This window comes from Panthera onca, chromosome B1 (assembly GCF_046562875.1).
Source record: "Panthera onca isolate mPanOnc1 chromosome B1, mPanOnc1 haplotype 2, whole genome shotgun sequence".
In the NCBI taxonomy this organism is placed as follows: Eukaryota; Metazoa; Chordata; class Mammalia; order Carnivora; family Felidae; genus Panthera; species Panthera onca.
In genome coordinates this window covers 183779508-183799049 of record NC_138342.1, presented here as the reverse complement: position 1 = coordinate 183799049, position 19542 = coordinate 183779508, and positions in this window count along the sequence as shown.

Below are 19542 nucleotides of genomic sequence, written 5' to 3'. Positions count from 1 at the left end.
TTTTAAATTGAAGTATAACTGACAGACGACATTGTATTAGTTTCATGTGTATGACATAGCGATTCAACATTTGTCTCCACTGCAAAATGCTCACCACGATAAGTCTAGTTACCATCTGCCACCGTACAAAGGTACAAAATTCTTTTTCTTGCAAAGGGCAGTCTTGAGATTGACCTTCTCAGCGTCTTTCAAGTTTACAATACAGTATTATTCCTGACTCTTTGCACCGTCTGTGTGTTACATCCCCATGACTGATGTATTTTATAAGTGGACGTTTGTACCTCTTGATCCCCACTGCTTCCCCTTTTCCTGGCCCTGTGTAGACCTTCTTACTAGTCTTCTCACAATGTGGAGCACCTTCGTGAAAAAGCAGCTAGCAGAAGAAAAATAGGAGAGAAGAAAAAAATCTTGAAATGACAACATTTTAATTTTAAGCTCTCATTTAATTTTAAGTGCCCATATGTGGTGTATGTACATATTTTAAGCTTTATATCAGAGCCCCTGCTGGTATGTAATAGTTTCTGAAAGGACACAAAGAGATGTCTGTATTTTGTTAATATGTGCATGTAAGTATGGCTCTCGAAAAAATCTACGGGGCCCCCAGTTCTATGGCAGAAGCTGCCATGTCAGCCTTCCAGGGAGGCCAGGCAGCTAACACCAAAATGTGAATCCAGACGGGCATCGGACCATAATGAGGTTGGGGAGGAAGACGAGGGAACTAATAAAGCATTCCAAAACAAAAATTGAAGAACACTGAGCCAGATAGCAAGACACAAATATAGCCTGAATCATACCTCAGGGCTGCAAATTTTCAACGTCTGCTCTAAGGTTTACTTATATAATCAAGAAGACAATTGAAATCGTTGACCAAAATTATTTTTTAAACCCCATTCGCTACAGGCTTAGTGGATATTTAGTATTCTGTAATATTCTAATACGGTTTTCAATTGAAGGTACTGTTTTAGTTGTTGATTTTTAGATGAATACAAGGTTTAGTGTAAATTTCTTTCAGAAAGTTACATAACATTTCCCATGAGAAACTCCACTTGTTCATGTGGGAAACTTACAACAGAGTTTTTTAGCAGTAAGATTGTGCATGATCATCAGAACAGCAAAGTGATCTTTTTTAACCGAGTGCATATTCTAATCCGCCTCTATGAATTATGTGAATAAAATCTTTGAAGTATTGTTGAGGAGGTCATCTTGGCTAAATTGAACTTGACAGAGCCCCTTTATCTAGTTCCAATGTGATTATACTTTGAGGCACATATAGAATCATAGAGAATACTGGTTTGAAATATGATTCAGTGAGTACATTCCGGCATCAGATAAAGCAACTCAGGACAATGAAAAGAGCACTGAATAAAAGGAAATTTGACATCAATAATTTAACATTAACTTTGCGGGTGGGGGTGTTCAACTTGACAGACTGTTTCACGTCATTTTATATTTAAGTAATTTGGCAGTAATATCTAAAAGAGGAAGCATTCCTGTTACAACTACATGTTGTATAGTTGTAAACCCACCCAACGTGTTATATGTTGTAGACCCACAAGGTGCCATTCACGTGGACAACAATGTAAAAGCCATCCCTCTATTTGGAGTACAATTTACTCAGCCACAGAAGCCTCATTGATGGATGATTCAGGAGTTAAGTAAGCTCTTCTGCATAGGTACAGCAGAACAGAAATCTGTCCATTTAAGTACCCAAATTTAAAGTGCCCATATGTGGTGTATGTACATATAATATATTTTTAATGGAGTTTTTAAATTAGTGTAAAATTCCCTGGAACCTTAAAGAGACTATGCAGAAGGAATTATCTTATACCTTTGGGTCAGGCTTAGGAGCATATCAATAATTAGAGTACTGTTTTATCATATATATTATCCCACTGGTTATTGAAGTGTGCATGGTTGATGACATCTTCAACAGTGTTTTGAAGAATGTTGTTGACATGTCTTTAGAGAAAAGACAATTTTCCAGGATCCTACCTTGGAATTTCTCAGAAACAAACACTTGAGACAAGGATTTGACTGCAAGAAATTTATTTGGGAAGAATAAGGGAATGGGGAATTAAGAGAGGAAGGAAAGGGAACAGCTAAAAGGTGTGATATCAAGAGGAGTGCACCACAGGTGAAGGGGCCCCTCAGTGGCTCCATTGATTAAGTGTCTGACTCTTGATTTCAGCTGTAGGTGATGATCTCAAGGTTCATGGGACAGAGCCTCAAATCAGGCTCTGCACTGACAGCTCTGCTTGAGATTCTCTCTCCCTCTCTCTCTCTCTCTCTCTCTCTCTCTCTGCCTGTCCCCTGCTTATGTGCATGCACTCTCTCCCTCTCCCTCAAAATTAATAAATAATTTTTTTTTTTTTTTTAATTTTTTTTTTTTTCAATGTTTTTTATTTTATTTTTGGGACAGAGAGAGACAGAGCATGAACGGGGGAGGGGCAGAGAGAGAGGGAGACACAGAATCGGAAACAGGCTCCAGGCTCCGAGCCATCAGCCCAGAGCCTGATGCGGGGCTCGAACTCACGGACCGCGAGATCGTGACCTGGCTGAAGTCGGACGCTTAACCGACTGCGCCACCCAGGCGCCCCTAAATAATTTTAAAAAATTACATCACATAGAGGGACACGGCACTATTGGAGAGCCCACAGACTCCAGTTGAGAAACTGCCGGGCTGAACTGGCAGAGTTTTGTATCCATTTTAAGAACGTACGAACTTGTACTGGCCAATGTGGGAATTTGGGTTACAGAATAGAACGTGAATGACGTAAACCTTGATGATACAAAAATGTAATGAATCCAACCTAGTATGTGGGTCTGGAAACATGCAAATGTCTAACTGTAAGTGCTGAGGTCATCATCTTTCAAAACATCCCAAAGTTATCTGTAGGTATCTAAAGGAATTCTGTATTAATAAATAAGTAATAATAAATGGGTAATAAATAAGGTATCTAAAGGTACTGATAAGATCATAATAATATTGTGATATTGAATATTCCAACTTCTTAAAGATTTTTATTTTTTCTTGATTTTGGAGACATTTTTAAGAAATATTTTTAATAAAGAAAGACTAATCTCAAATTTATCAGTTCTATCAGTTTTTCATTACGAACTTTTTCTTTGGTCGAATTACAGTTATACTGAATACCGTTAATTAAAAAATAACGTGGGGGCGCCTGGGTAACTTAGTTGGTTAAGCGTCTGACTCTTAATTTTGGCTCAGGTTGTGATCTCAAGGTGGTGAGATCAAGCCCTGGGTTGGGCTTCCCGGCTGGGCATGGAGCCTGCTTGAGATTCCTTTCCCTCTCCCTCAACCCCTCCCATGTGTGAGTATGTACATTCTCTCTCAAAAAATAAGCAAATAAAAACATTACTGACTTAAAAAAATTACATGTACACCATGATCCTAGTGTTTTTTTTTGTTTGTTTACTTGTTTTGATTTTTTTCCTCTTTCCCTTCCTTTTTTCTTTCAGCAGAGAGAGATGGCTGGAAGTTACTTACTTTTGACTATTTAATTTTGGCTATTTTATTTCTGGGTGATAGGAATTTGGGGATTTTAATTTTCTTTAGATTTTACTTGAATTTTTATAATTAACACATTTTTACATGATAAAATCAGGAAAAGTATTGGGGAAAATAATGTAATTAAGCTTAATTGCCATTATTTGTCTTTAATTATGTCATAGCTTCTGTACTGATCTAAGATCAAGACATTTTTAATCCAATCCTGATTTTTTAAAAAAAATTTTTAACTTTTATTTATTTTTGAGAGGCAGAGAGAGGCAGAGCATGATCGAGGGAGGAGCAGAGAGAGAGGGAGACACAGAATCCGAAGCAGGCTCCAGGCTCTGAGCTGTCAGCACAGAGCCCTACGCAGGGCTCAAACCCACGAACTGTGAGATCATGACCTGAGCTGAAGTCGGACGCTTAACCGACTGAGCCACCCAGGTGCCCCAATCGTGATTATTGAACCAACCTAATTTCTAGAAGCCAAGTGGTCCAGGCACAGTTTTATATTCATTTTTTAGTAGTTCCTTTTTAGCTTTTGGGTTTTAATTAACTGAGATGAATCTCTTCAGCCCAAAGAAATGAAAAAGACTTCTTATTATCCAGTTCTGGTTGAAATCTGTCACTCCTCTGTGGCTGAACTCATTGTTTCAGCCCCTGAAATCTATAGATATGATTAGAGCTTATCGAATTAACAAACCAGAGCCAACGTGACCCTGTGACAGAGTGATCCTCCAGAAGCCGCAGGAAACAGAGTGGTTAACCCCCCATGTAGTTCTTGAAATGGAACTGGACAAAAATCAAAACCATATAAAGGAAAAAGGCAGTTTTAGGGTAAATATGAGCTCAAATGTCAGACATTAAAGTTCTATATCCCATGAAATGTAATGTCCTAAATTACATTCCTTGCTAATAAATAGGCAGCAAAAAGCAAGAATCTAGAAAGTCCACACAACTAAAATACCATTTTACTCGAAATATAATACCTGCCTCATCTACAACTGCAAGTTCCCCCCAGTTCAGGTGAGGTTAAATTCAGCCGCAGAATTCACACATCAGAGCGTACAAGGACTCATGTCTATTAAAAACAGCCATATGCCTCGAATTCTGCTGCCGCTGTGGCAGGGTAACAGATAGTAAGTGGGATTTTTCTTGTTGTCAGAATTGCTGTTAAAGCCAAGCCTGCGGCAAACAGGGGCTGAGTATCCTACATTCTAAGTTCAGAGACACCAGCAGTTGGGGCCTGGGTGAGAGATGTGGGCTTTGGCAGGATGTGACATTCATGGAAACAAGTGATTCCCAACCTTCTCTAGAGCCAAGGATGGGGATGACCCAGGAAAATCATTTCTAAAGATGGGAAGGAGAGATTAGCATGGAAGCTCGCTATTTAACATATATTGGGTCAACAAACTGGGCGACCTGATTGGCTGCTGGCGTAAGAGAATAAAGAGGTAATGTTGGTGTGGGGCTGAGACGCTCAGGGAGCTAAAATCCCACCAGAAACCATACTGAGTTCTTGGTTTAAGAAGAGGACAGAGCTTGACCTTCATGTGCCCACTGACCAGAGAACAGCATTGCAGGGTAGATTGTCGGCATTGCCAGGACCGTGGCAGTGTTGGGGACAAGGAGGTGGACACATTAGAGCAACTTGATACGAGGTTACCAGCTGGCTGGAAGTTATGACCAGCTCTTGAAAGGGGCTACCAATGACTAAGGAAGTTTCTCCAAAGTGATCTGTCTTCAACTATTCCCACCAAGACAGTGAACTAGAGTGGCAGTTGAGATGGTCTACAGAAAGGGACCGTATCCCTGCAGATTATAGTAATGAAATGTCTGTCTGTCTCTGATTCTCCAAAGTCAGAAGTCCATCTCGTGCCTCCCTCTGTTCCCTAGACTGGCTCCTCTGTTGGGGTGAAGAGAGGTGGCTAGCTTTGAAATAGATATGAGATTAAAGTTTTGAAATGAACTGGATGGGGCTTTTGGCCGAGATGCTCAAAATTGTTGGTCATTATGGAAGTGCAAATTAAAACCAAAATGAGATACCAATACATTCCTATCAGAATGACTAAAATCAAAAATATTGACTATTTCACACATTAGCTTGGAGGACTTGGAGGCACTGGAACTCTCAACCCTTTTGATAGGATTATACAAATATGTTGGAAAACAATTTGGCAGTTTTTAAAAAATACATTAAGCTAATACCTATAATATGACCCAGCCTTTCCTCAATTAGGTATTTATCTAAAATTTTAAAAGCAAAGGTGCAATGAAAAATTAATAAAATAAAATAAAATAAAATAAAATTAAATTAAATTAAACTAAATTTAAAAAGGGGCGCCTGGGTGGCTCAGTCAACTGAGCGTCTGACTCTTGATTTCAGCACAGGTCATGATTCCAGTGTCGTGGGGTCAGCTTTGAATTGGGCTCTGTGCTGAGGGTGAAGCCTGCTTAAGATGCTCTCTCTCCATTTGCTCCTCTCCCCTGCTCATGCTCTCTCTGTGTCTCTTTAAAATAAAATAAAATAAAATAAAATAAAATAAAATAAAATAAAATAAAATAAAATAAAATGATAAATAAAAGCACAGGTGCCCATATAAAAACTTGTACACAAATTTTCACAGCAGCTTTATTTGTAATAACCCCAAACTGGAAACAACGCAAATGTCCGTCAACATACAAACGGAGATACAAATTGTGGTATAACCATATAATTGAATACAACGAGTCAAGAAAAAGAGATGAACTATCGGTACACACAACAACATGGCTAAACCTCAAAATATTTGGGCTGAGGGTAAGAAACCAGAGAACAAAATGACTGCATGCTGTTTAAGGGAAGGAGGGGTTAGGAAAGGGTAGGAGTGAGAGTTTCTGAGGGGCAAGAGGGAACTTTACAGAGTGATGGTTGTATTCACTACCTTGACCTTGGGGACAGTTTCACAGATGCTTATATGTGTCAGAACGTATTGAATTTTACCCCTGAAACATGTGCAACCCATTCTATGCCAATAACACCTCAATAAAGCAGAAAAAAATAAAGAACTGTATGTAGCTATAGGAGCTAAAATGAGACTTATCTAATAATCAAAGGTATTGGAAAGTTATGGAATTGGCCTGAGAGAGAATTGAGTCCTTCCTCAGACAGAAATGGAGTAGGTTAACAAACACAGTTGGGGGGACTGCTATTCTTTATAGTCTAGTGAGCTGAAATTTTGCAATACACATTGGTTACAAAGCTAGCCATTCATTTGCAGTCACCAAATGCTACAGCCAACCCAAAAGCCCCACTACCCTATGGTATCTTCATAACCCTACGTTAGTTCTGCCAGTTCATTTTCAAGGTCTCTTGGCCAATGTGTCATGTGCTCAGGCTCAGGAATTAATCTCATTTATTTTCTCTCAGGGTTCTGAGACACTCAAGAAATAGACACCAATAGAAATTGGGGTCAAAATATTATCTTTGATTCATTATAACTGAATTGGTGAATTAACTTGGACCTAAGGTTCTACACCTCCACTTTTGATTTGAATTTATTTTACCAGAACCTGGACAGCTTAATTTCCCCCTCATTTTTTTCAGTACTGCTCCCCACCACCAAGGCTGAGACAACTGTAGTAGATTCACATAAAGAAACAGGTGCAGAGAAAGAGAGAAAGATTCTGTCTGTTCAGGTACTAATATGGCACTGGGATGAGCTACTTGAGAAAATGTTTGGAATTATAGACTGAGTCAAATGTCATTATAAGCATCAAGCTGGCTGCTGTCCCCTGTAAATAAATAAGTGGATTGGCATTCAGATGCCATGTTTTTTGTTTTGTTTTGATTTTTAATTTGCTTCACACATCGCTAACATCAGCACTAATCTCAGTACATGTTTTTTCAGCTGATATCTAGTTTATTAAATATCCTTTAATTGAAATCTATCTCCTTTGCGGTGCCTGAATGGCTCAGTTAGTTAAGAACCCAACTCTTGATTTCGGCTCAGGTCGTGATCCCACAGTTCATGAGCCCCGCATTGGGCTCTGTGCTGACAGTATGGAGCCTGCCTGGAATTCTCTCTGCCCCACCTCTCTCTGCCCCTCCTCTGCTCACTCTCTCTCTCTCTCTCAAAATAAACATTTAAAAAATAAAATAAAATGAAATGTGTCTTCCCCCATAACAAAGTTGTCTAAAACATTTCTTTCACATATATTTCAAGAACTTCACCATAATTATTGAAGTATGAAGCAAAATATGACAGATAGGAAGACATGCACAAGATTTGCTCTTTCATTAAAACACACTGATGCAAAAGTGTTGTGTCCCTGGCCCATTTAATTTAGGGAAATTCAACCTTATTACAGACAGAAAGTGAGAGAGAGGGGAACAATTCAATTAGCAAGTTCCACCAAGTATGACTCTGTGGTTTAAAGGTACATATATTTTGTATACTATGGTCTCTAAATGCAATCTGTCCAACTCATGCAGTGCCAACCAAAAAGGAGTAATCTGTCCCAGTGTTGGAGGAAAAACTGGTCTTGTAATGAGTAAGAGATTATTTGTCTCTTGTGTGGTGACCGATGACATCCCAACATCACCATTGCAAGAAATTTTCAAGGGGAATGCTATTGCTTTGTCTTTTGTGCTACCTATTAACCCGAACCCCTAGATAAGACAGTGTCTTTGTAATATTTGCCATTCACCGGTGGTATTTAGTAGAGATTTGGGGAGGAGATAATTCTATTTTCTCTCAGCATAATATTTGCCTTCAACTTCGTAGCTGGTTTGCCAAGCTTTATTGACTCATATGTGAGGCTTACCTATTTTTTGTCTCTTCTACAAAGTACAATTTCGAATATCTTTGTATTTTGTTCTCTTCTCCATCTTTAGCAACAAAACTAATCAATTTTATACTAGAAGGTATTATTTTGTACTCGTTCTGGAAATAGGTTCACCAGAGGGGTCATTGAACTTTTTGTTTTAAGGATATGAGAGCTTCCATGGCTTTTTGCCATTCTGACAAAGTTTTATAACAAACAGTGACCTGGGGACTATGGGTGGCAGGGTTGAACAGTGTAATAAGAAAGTTTTCAGATATTCCCAGGATCCTTCTCCTTTTTTTTTTTTGTAAGATTCTTCTTATTTACTTCTATACAAAATCATCTTTCAGATTCATTTGTCCCAACTCATGCAACGAATATTCTATATTCATGCTGATGTGCTGTGTTCTCTATTTGCAGTTATGACTTTACTTGGAATTAGATGTTTAAAATATTATTTATTTATTTTGAAATGTTTATTTATTTTTGAGAGAGAGAGAGAGAGAGAGAGATTAAGAGAGAGCATAAGCAAGGGAGGGGCAGAGAGACAGGGAGACACAGAATCCGAAGCAGGCTGCAGGCTCTGAGCCATCAGCACAGAGCCTGATGCAGGGCTCGAACCCCTGAACCCTGAGATCATGACCTGAGTTGGATGCTTAACCGACTGAGCCACCCAGGTGCCCCAAAATATTTATTTTTAATAATTATTCTTGGGCTGTCAATCTATTTTTGATTGATTAAACTAATAACATAACTTTAGATTAACTAACAGAAAGAATTTATACCTTTACACTTGTACTTCTCCTCACACTTGAGGTTATTTTTGTCACAATTTGCATGCTTTTTTTATTGTGTAACTACTAACAGAATATTGTAGTACCATTGTTTTTCTACATTCTTTTTTTTCTTTTTAGTTTTAAACTAGAGTTGTAAGTGAATTATGTACACCGTTACCTTATTGCAGAATCTAACTATGATTATCCATTTACCATTACCAGTGAGATTTACACTACCTTATTGTTTTTTTATTATGTTAATTAGCATTATTTTACTTCCACTCAAAGAACTCCCTTTAGCATTTCTTGTAAGGCAGTTCTGGTGGTAATGAACTACCTCAGCTTTTGTTTGCTCGGGAAAGTCGGTATCCCTCCTTCATTTCTGAAGGACAGCTTTTCTGGGTATCGGATTTGGTTGATTGTTATTTTCCTTCAATATTTTGAATATGAAGTTCCATTTTATCCTGGCCTGAAAAGTTTCTGTTGAGAAATCTGCCAGTTGTCTTGTGGAGTTCCTTTGCATATAACTTCTCTCTTTTATCTGCTGCTCTTACAATTCTTTCTTTGTCTTTGACTTTTGACAATTTAAGTATAATGTGTCTCAGTGTAGCTCCATCTGGGTTCAACTTATTTGAAATCCTCTGGGCCTCATGGATCTGGATGTATACTTCTCCCCCCAGGTTTTGGAAGCTGTCAACCATTATTGCTTTAAATACACTTCCCATCCCCTTCTCTTCTGGAATTCCCGTAATATGAATACTGTTTCTTTTCTTTTCATTGTGTCCTATAATCCCCGCAGGCCTTCTTCATTCTTCATTATTTTTTCTTTTTGCTCCTCTGACTGGATTACACCTTGCGTCCTCAACTCCAAGTTGCTGGTTCTTTCTTCTGCATGATTGAGTCTACTTTTGAAATGCTGTACTGAATTCTTCAGTTATTTTCCAACACCAGGATTTCTGTTTTTCTTTGTTTCTTTTTTTTTTATGGTTGCTATTTCCTTGTCAAACTTCTTTTGTTCATACTTTGTTTTCTTAATTTTGTTTAGTTATCTGTCCGTGTTTTCTTGTAGTTCACAAAACTTCTTTGAGAGCATTATTCTGAATTCTTTGTCTGATAGTTCATAAATTCCCACTTTTTAGGGTCAGTAATTGGAACTTCATTATTTCATTTGGTGGGTACATATTTATCTGATTCGTGTGTGTGTGTGTGTGTGTGTGTGTGTGTGTGTTCCTTAATTCCTTATATTGATATATACACATTTGGGTAATGGGACTCCTCTTCCATACTTCACAGGTTTGCTTTAGCAGAGACCATTCTTCACCAGTCAGCTTAGTTTGGATTTCTGGGTGTGTCTACTGGTAATGTCCTTGGGGAGATGGAACTACTATTATGGTCTGTTTTTGTGCAAGGCAATTGTTTGAGCTCTGAGGACAGGAATGAGTGGGGGTGGGGGGGAATGCCACTGGCTAAGAATACTTGCCTAGGATTGCTAGCTTGATTCCTTACCCAAGTGAGCTGAAAGATGGGCTCCATGGTTGGTTGGATTCTCTGGTTAGGCTTATTAGATGGTTCAGGACTACATGAGACTATACATTAGCTTCCTTGCCTGGGCAGGGCAACAGGACAGGACTCAGGGCCTGTACAACTCATTTTTTGGGGACCTGAATCAGACCAGAGCGTGCACTGAATTCCCTGGTCAGGTGAGGCCACTGGTTTTGCTCTGCAGATGGGGGAAGCCATGCAATATACTCTCCGTTCAAATGTTGCTGCACACAGGGCTGTTGAACTGGCTACACAGCTGCCCCTGTGCTCTGGTTATTTTCCCTTGTGGGAGAAGCTAAAGGCTATCTTCAGTAATTCGAGTGTCTATGGATTAGATTCCCTGCCCATACACAGTGGGGAGGCAGCTCTAAACCTAGTAAAGCTCTTTGTTGTCTTTTCTCAAGCCAACCTGAACCCCAAGTTCCCTGGCCAAACAAGGTCACTGACTTTGCTCTGTAAACTCTCAGCTCTGCCTGCTTTTCTTGAGCCTTGAACGCTGCTGAGCTGCACAGCTTCTAATAGTTGTCACCAACCTTTCTGGTCCGAAAGGACCAGAAGACACTCTCCACAGTGGGTGGGGCTGTGACTTCACTTCTTGCCTGGGCATGGGAAAACCTGGCTGTAAGGACAGCAGAATTCCTTGTTTGAAAATCTGAACCAGGTAGATATGCACTTTGCCAAGTTCCCTGGTCAGATTGAACCTCTGACTCAGTTGTGCAGAGGAACAAAGCTGCTGGTTGGGATCATTACCTGAGCACTGCAGGTATGAACTCCATCTGCCAAGATCCTTGTGCTGGTTGTTACAAGACCCTCCTTCCTTCTTCTTCACAGTCAGATTTTCAGTGGTTGAAATCCCAGGTTTCTCTGCAATCCCCATGGTGTGAGATCAGAGTAGGGGCTCCCACAAAGTGACCCACAATACTGGAGAGGGCTGGTGGTAGCCCTTGGGTGTTCTTTTCCTACTGTGGGAACCAGAGGCTCAGGAGAGACCTTTCCATGAGACTGGCCTGGGGAAAGGACAATGCTGGCACATTTAGCTGCTTCTCTTTATAATGCAGTCTGTCTTGGTCTCTGGGGTCCAGGAGATGTTTGGCCTCACCCCTATGTTCTAGGATTCAGTGGTGATCCATTCCTGAATAATTGTTGGTTGTTCTTGTGAGGGAGAGCAAAGTCGGGAATGACCTGTGTCGTCCTTGGTGTCTTCACTACCAAGACTGATTATAAAAAGAAATCCAATCATCAAAGAAAAGCCCCCCCACACACATTTTTCTCTGGTGTCTACTCTTCCGTGAACTTCCCTGATAATAGAAAAGTGAAATGTGGAACATTTTCAATACTCTAACAAGTATGTGCCTATGTGAGCAGGGGAGTGGATATCACCAAGCTTGGATTAGGTAACTTCTTAAGATTATTCTTTATGCTTTGGTTCACTACTACCTCCAAGAAAATGAAGCAAGTTGCAACCCAAGGCGTCGTAGGGTAGTGGAGAACCTGGATTTGTATTCTTGCTGTTTGGTGTTCTTCCTGTCCATTGGTAAAGCACGCTGTTGTCATAGAACCTTTGAAAGCTAGAGCTATGGGGAGCGGGGGCAGCGGGAGGGGCTCTGGCTTAACCCTGTGCAGCTATCTCATTTGTCACAAAAGAAAGTAGAAACATGGATAATTTAAATTTCCTTTCCCAAGGCTGTAAGCCTAGTTAGTAGAGGAAGGTAGAGGGGAAAAAACCCCAAAGTGGATGTTATGGTTTTTCTGCTATCTTGTTGCTTCTCAAAGTATCGTTTTACTTCTCAAAGCAAGTTGCATGACATTGCCTCTATGTAAGGTAGGGCGGTTCTCTGGAATTTCTCCAGTCCACTGGATATCTTGACTCCAGGGAAGAATGTAAATGGCAGGGGAGATGCACCACCAACGCATCACCGCTCTTGTAATGAAGATGATAGGTGTCCTGCGGGTCAAGGTTGAAGCAGTTGGCAGGAGAGTGGTTCCTGCCTCCAACATGCTTCAGCACTAGACAAATATGGGATTTCAATACTTAGGACAACTTGTCCTTTAACCTTGTGATTTCAAACAGAGATGTGAGTGGAAATGTAGGTGGAGAGACAGTGAGACAATGACTAGGCATTTGTCAAAACCATTTGTCAACTAGTTGAAACGTGCCACAAGCCCGTACAAATACAAAAAGCAAAGTACCTGGGGTAAGTAATTATAAAAATACTAATTTTCGAACATTGCTTTATCCATCTCTAATGTATTGCTTGATTTTTCTCATCAAGAATTAAAGCTACGTCTTTTTTAATGGTCAGGAGAGGTTAGGGTAGGTCTCTACAGTTAGGTGAGGTTAAAAAGAGAACATTATACAAAAGGCAAAGCTTTAAACACAACTTAGGGAAAAATAGAGTAAGGCTAAATAATTTTATTGTCCCGTCTGGCAGCCCTGTGATTAGTGATAGCAGGGGGTGTGTGGAGGGGGTGTGTGGAGGGGTGTAGCTGGGGAGCTGCAATCACTGCTTTCTATCTGGTGTTGACGTAGGTGTCAAAAACCAGCTGACAAGCTTGATGTTGGGCAATTCTTGTGATAACTTAGTTCAAGCTTCTGCTCTTAGGCAAACACAGTGAAAAACAGACTGTAAATGTCCACCCGCTGGAAGTTCCAGACACTAATCGGATTTTGCTGCATGTATGGTATACATTTCATCTCAGCTGACGGTTAGGCTGGGGCGGTGCAAGGCAACATGTGCCTTCTTATTCAGAAACCCGCCAGTGACAAAGTCCTTGCTTTGTACCACGCACTGTAGTTGTTTTTTTTTTTTAATTTTTTTAACGTTAATTTATTTTTGAGACAAGAGAGAGACAGAGCATGAACAGGGGAGGGGCAGAGAGAGAGGGAGACACAGAATCTGAAACAGGCTCCAGGCTCTGAGCCATCAGCACAGAGCCGGACGCGGGGCTCGAACTCACGGACCGTGAGATCATGACCTGAGCCGAATAGGGACGCTTAACCGACCGAGCCACCCAGGCGTCCCCCATGCACTGTAGTTTAATGTGATTATGAAAACACAGGTTGGGCTAACATGAAACAATGATTTTAGGGAAATATATCACAGTGGTAACCTGATTTTGTGAGCATAAAAGGGAATATTATGACACCTCTGCAGGGGTTTGAATATAAAAATGATGCCTAATCTGCTGTGACCGTAGAGTTCGTTATAAAAAAATCATTTCAAGAATATGCCTTTACATTTCTCTGGAAAAAAGTAGACCTTTCTAAAAATGGCAGAGAATACATACATAGACAATTTCTTTTCCTTTGGGGTACACATAAACTTTTGCTTAATAAAAAAATAAAAGATAATCCTGTGTGATTCTGAAGTATAACTGATAATATGCCTGGCACTTAAAAAAGTAAACTTTGTAATAAAGGAAGAAGGAGTTACTGGGGTTTTGAGTTTCTTTGTCAATAATCATGAAGTCTTATAATGCTTAGAAAATTCTTTAAGGCAATTGCATTGGTCACCATATGGTTCACAGAGAAATATGGGGCTTTAAAAAAAACCCAAAACACCGTACAAGCAGATAAAACTTACAGAGTCTACTTTCCAAGAGCTTTCAGTTGAAAATAATAATCAAATCAACATGTAGGGAAAAAAAAATTCAAATATGAAACATTACAGCAAAATACAGATAATATAGCAAGATCCACATTCCTGAACCTCCTTCTTTCAAACACAATAGTTGACTTTATATAAATAATTGTTTTCCAGGGCACCTGGGTGGCTCAGTTGGTGATGTGTCCAGCTCTTGGTTTCGGCTTAGGTCATGATCTCACAGTTGTTGAGTTCGAGCCCCGCATTAGGCTGTGTGCTGACAGCACAGAGCCTGCTTGGGATTTTCATTCTTCCTCTCTCTCTGCCCCTCCACTGCTCTCTGTCAAAATAAATAAGTAAACTTATACAATTTTTAAAGAATAAATAAATAATTTTTTCCCCTCATATCGGCTCATTAACTCCTAAAGGAAAGAAATACAGTTAACTTCACATCCACTTAAATGAGTAAATTTGAACACAGGACTTTTTTTTTTCCTTTTTAGTTTCATGTTTTTAATAGAAATCCATAAGCAATACAATGGTGATCCATAAAGCCTAAAATTAAAAAAAAAAAGAGCTATTCTCAGATGAGACATTAAAATGAGGAAAAGTAAAATTCAACCGTGTGCCAAGTTTTGACTAGAATCCATTAAAGGATACAAATGAAAAGGATTTCACTGAGTCTGCTTGAGGAAAACACTGCACCATGCTTTTCCCAGAGCATATGTTTTGACAACCACTGTTCTACTTGATTTTTAGGCTTATATGTATTTCAAAGCAAATGAAATCCGTATGTTTCTGATACATTGAAACTCAACTCATCAAAATGTGCTTGTGCGAGCTTCTTGAAGTCTGAGCAGCTTCTCAACCATGCTTATCCTTGTGAAATAAAACTCAAAGGCAAAATTGGATTGCATTTAACTGTATAATTATTTTTAAACCATCTCAGGAATTTTGCTGAACTCATGTGGCTTAATACACATTATTATGCTATCTTTTGGAAATAGGCAAGCGGTATAAAATGTTTAACCAAATAAAGCCTCACTATCCCTTCTGCCCACTGCCTTTTTGCTTGCATTATTTTGAAAGGGAAACAGAAAGAATTTGGCCTGCAAAGAGAAATCTGTTCTCTCCTCAAGCAACGTAAAATATTCCTTTGCTTTCCTCTCTAATTCTTCATGTAAGCAATAATGCTTGTCAGCTGTGGAGTCAGGTAATTCTCATTTCTTGTTCTTCACTGGACTTCCGTTCAGGGAATTTTGGTTAGAATTTGATTATGGTTTATAATAACTTAAAGTGTTAGTGCCACGAAGCCGGAAACCAGTGACTGTGTTCTTCAGCCTTGGTTCCTACATCCACACAAAAGACTATTAGTTGAAGGAATGAGTATGTCTGGTTTTGTCAAGGTGACTGGCATCCTGCTTTTGGTTCTTTGGTCTTGGATAGAGTAAAAGTGGCCCTATATTTATTTATAGTAGGCATGCTTCAGAGATAATGTAAAGACATAACGGTAACTCTGATCCTGGGTTTTGCTGAAGATTTAAAACACTTCAACTACTCAGATCATTATATCATCAAAAATTCCCCAGGCAGCCTTTCAAAGCTGAAGTGATATAACCAAAATGAGATTAAGGAGAGTTACAAAAAAAAAAAAGGAAAAAGTCCATAGGATATCTTCACTCTGGCGTCAGTGACTTTCCATGCTACCCCAAGAGAGAAGTTTTTCTCCCAAGACAGTGCTTGTAGGGCTGGGGGTTTCTCTGCCACGTCTTCACCCACCTGGGGGTGCCTGGAGTTCGGCCCTAGTTTGGTCCCTTTCCTCCATTAAACTTATTCCATACATGGCCCCACCATTATCTTCCAGTGCCGTCTAAAGGCAATTTTGCCATTAAATTCTCTCCTCTCAGCAGGGCTTAAGGTGCCTGCGAGATGTAGACAAAAACAAAGTATTTACGGTCAGACAGATCTGGATTCCCAAAGAAACTGTAACCGTGGGGAAATAGTTCAACCTCTTTGAACTTAAATTCGGTTATTTCAAATGCAATTATAATAACCAGCTTGAGGACTCTAATGAAAATTATATAAGAAAATATGCACAGTGCCTAGCACATAATGGACTTTCAAAATATTAGGTTTTTTCCCTGTCTATTCCAACACTCAAAAGAGCATCACAACCACCTATACCTGCGTATTTATGATTTCAGGGCATTCTTGTCAGGTACCAACTACAAGCTGGGCAGTCTGTCGGGTCACTTGAACCCTGGAGTGCAGGTAAGGGACGTGACCGTGTTCTCTTGGGGTTTCCAACTGAGTGAGAGAGAAACATTAAAACCTCATACAAATGAATGTGTATTTACAAATTACACCACATTGTGAAGGAACAGTAGATATCTGTAAGCACCGTTACCAGACATACCTCCTGGTCAGCTGGCTTGTTTCCAGGCAAATATCAGGATTCATAACACCCAATGCATTTTCATGGTCCTAGCTGCAGCCACATGCGATGCTTTCAAGTCCTATTCGATTTTTATGAAGTAGGGAGGGGTAAATACTTGTGTTTACAGGGCACCTGGGTGTCTCAGTCGGTTGAGCGTCCGACTTCGGCTCAGGTCATGATCTCGCAGTTTGTGAGTTCGGGCCCCGTGTCAGGCTCTGTGCTGACAGCTCAGGGCCTGGAGCCTGCTTCGGGTTCTGTGTCTCCCTCTCTCTCTCTGCCCCTCCCCTGCTCATACTCTGCCACTCTCTGTCTCTCAAAAATAAATAAACGTTTAAAAAAAAGTTTTAAATCCTTGTGTTTATAAGACATGTATGAACACATGCAAACAATATAGAGACTATCATCGTTTATTATAAACTGCCAAATTACTAATAGATTTGTGCCTAGAAGACTACATGATGGATACGCTTGCCCTAAGGATAGCCTATATTGCCCAAAAAGGCAGTGTTGTTTTTTTTTTAGTTTTATTGAGATATACTCTATATATAAAAAGTGCATGTATTTAATGTATACGTGTTGATGGGTTTGGACATATGCACACACCTGTGATACCATCATCCCAATTAAAGTAATAATCATAGGCATGATCACCAAAAGATTTCCTGTGCCCCTTTGCTTTTGTGTGTGTGTGATAAGAGCATTTAACATAAGATCTATCTTCTTAACAAATTTTTAAGTGCACAACACTGTACCGTTAACCGTAGGCACTATGTTGTATAGCAGATCTCTAGAATTTACTCATCTCTTTTAACCGTAACTTTATACTCATCGAACAACTTCCCATCCCACCCCGACCCACCCCAATTGTCTGGCAACCGCCATTCTATTCTTCTGTTCTCTGCTTCTATGAGTTTGACTCTTTGGATACCTCCTATAAGTGGCATTATACAGTATTGGTCCTCTTATGACTTATTTCTCTTAGCTTGATGTCCTCTCTGTTGTTGAAAATGGTAGGATTTTTTTTAAGGCTGAATAATATTTTATTGTGTGTGTATACCACATCTTCTTTATCCATTGATCTGTCAATAGACTTTCAGGTTGTTTTCATATTTTGTTAGTGTAAATAATGCTGCAATGAATATGGGGATGTAGACACCTCTTCAAGAGAGTTATTTCATCTCCTTCGGATGTATATTCCGAAGTGGGGTTGTTGGATCGTACAGTATTTCGATCCATACAGAGGTTGGGGAACCTCTGTACTGTTTTCCATAATGGCTCCACCAATTTACTTCCTACCAACTGTGTACAATGGCCCTTTTCAATTTTGTTGACAGCAACTGAGAATTCAGAAATAATGCAATGAGTGATGAAGAGGGGCCCAGACCAGCTCACATGCCATAGATTACCCATAGCATAGCTAAATCATTATTGTCGTTAGTGCTAAGTTGAGTTCTGGGTTGCGTGAAATAGAAAATAGAAAGCAGAGAATATCTTCCTCCTGATGTAAGGCTGATATACGCCAAATTTGAAAGTAGGCAAGTGTGATCTGTGCTCTTTCTTGTCCTTCCTACCTATTCCCACCAAACACCCAGAGCCATAATGTTATCCAGGAGCTATGCACTTGGGTCTGCTCAAAGTGATAAATGTATAACTTGGCAGGTGGCAGATTTTCTCTGTTTGTTTTGAGTATGAAAAGGTAACATTATATTTAAAAAACATTGAAAACGCAGAAGAGCAAAAACAATCCCAAGTTTTCATCATACCAACACACATATTCTTACTTATTTTTGTTCCCTCCTTTTTGCATAAATGTAATCCAAGCTATTTGGCATCCTGATTTTGTCCTTTTTATTTTGCTACTTTGTGTTTTTAACCATCACATTGAATTACAGCTGGTGTTTCACTGGATAGATGCATGTTGTATGTCAGTAATCCTCCCACTGATACTTGAAAGTTATATTGCATCCAATTTTTTTTGTTACTACAAATAACACTATGAAACATTTCTTCCTGTTTATACTTTTCTCTTATTAAGGATGCTCTCTCCAGAGGTCCCAAAACGGAGACTTCTAGGTAAAAGTTTGGAAAAAAATGTGTGCCAAGTGGTTTTTCCCCAAAGACTATCTCTTTGAAGTGCCCTTAGAAAGGTGTGAGAGCACCAGCTACACTTATTTCTTGCCCATCTCGTCTACCACCTTGTTTTTCGAAAACTTTTTATTTTGAAATATTTATAGCTTCACAGACATCTGTAAGGAAATGTGAGGAGAGGTCCTGTGCAACCTTCACCCTGCCTCTTCCAATGTAACGTCATGAATAAGTATAGAAAGTTTTTATAGAAGTATAATATCCAAACCAGGAAATTGACATTGGTACAATCACAGAGCATTGTGTGTGTGTGTGTGTGTGTGTGTGTGTTTAGCTTGGTGCAATTTTTAAACATTATTTTAGAGAGAGAGTGTGCACGAGGAGAGGAGGGGCAGAGGGAAAGGAGAGAATCCTAGGCAAGGTCCATACTCAGCGTCGAACGAGTCCAACTCAGGGCTCAGTCCCACAACTCTGAGATCATGACCTGAGTTGAAATCAAGAGACGGACACCCAATGGTCTAAGCCACCCGGACGCCCCACTCTGTGCAATTTTATCACACATGTAGCTTCATGCAACCAGCATCACAATTATGATACGATACTGTCACAGCAAGACTCCTCCCTACCACCCTCTTATACCCACACCCACCTCTCCTCCCCACCCCTAACCTATGGTGACTACTTATCTGTTCTCCATCTGTATAATTATATTGTTTCACAAATGTCACATAAATGGAGTCTTGTAATATGTATTCTTAAGAGGTTTTTTCATTCTTCACAGTTTCCTTGAAGTTCATCCAA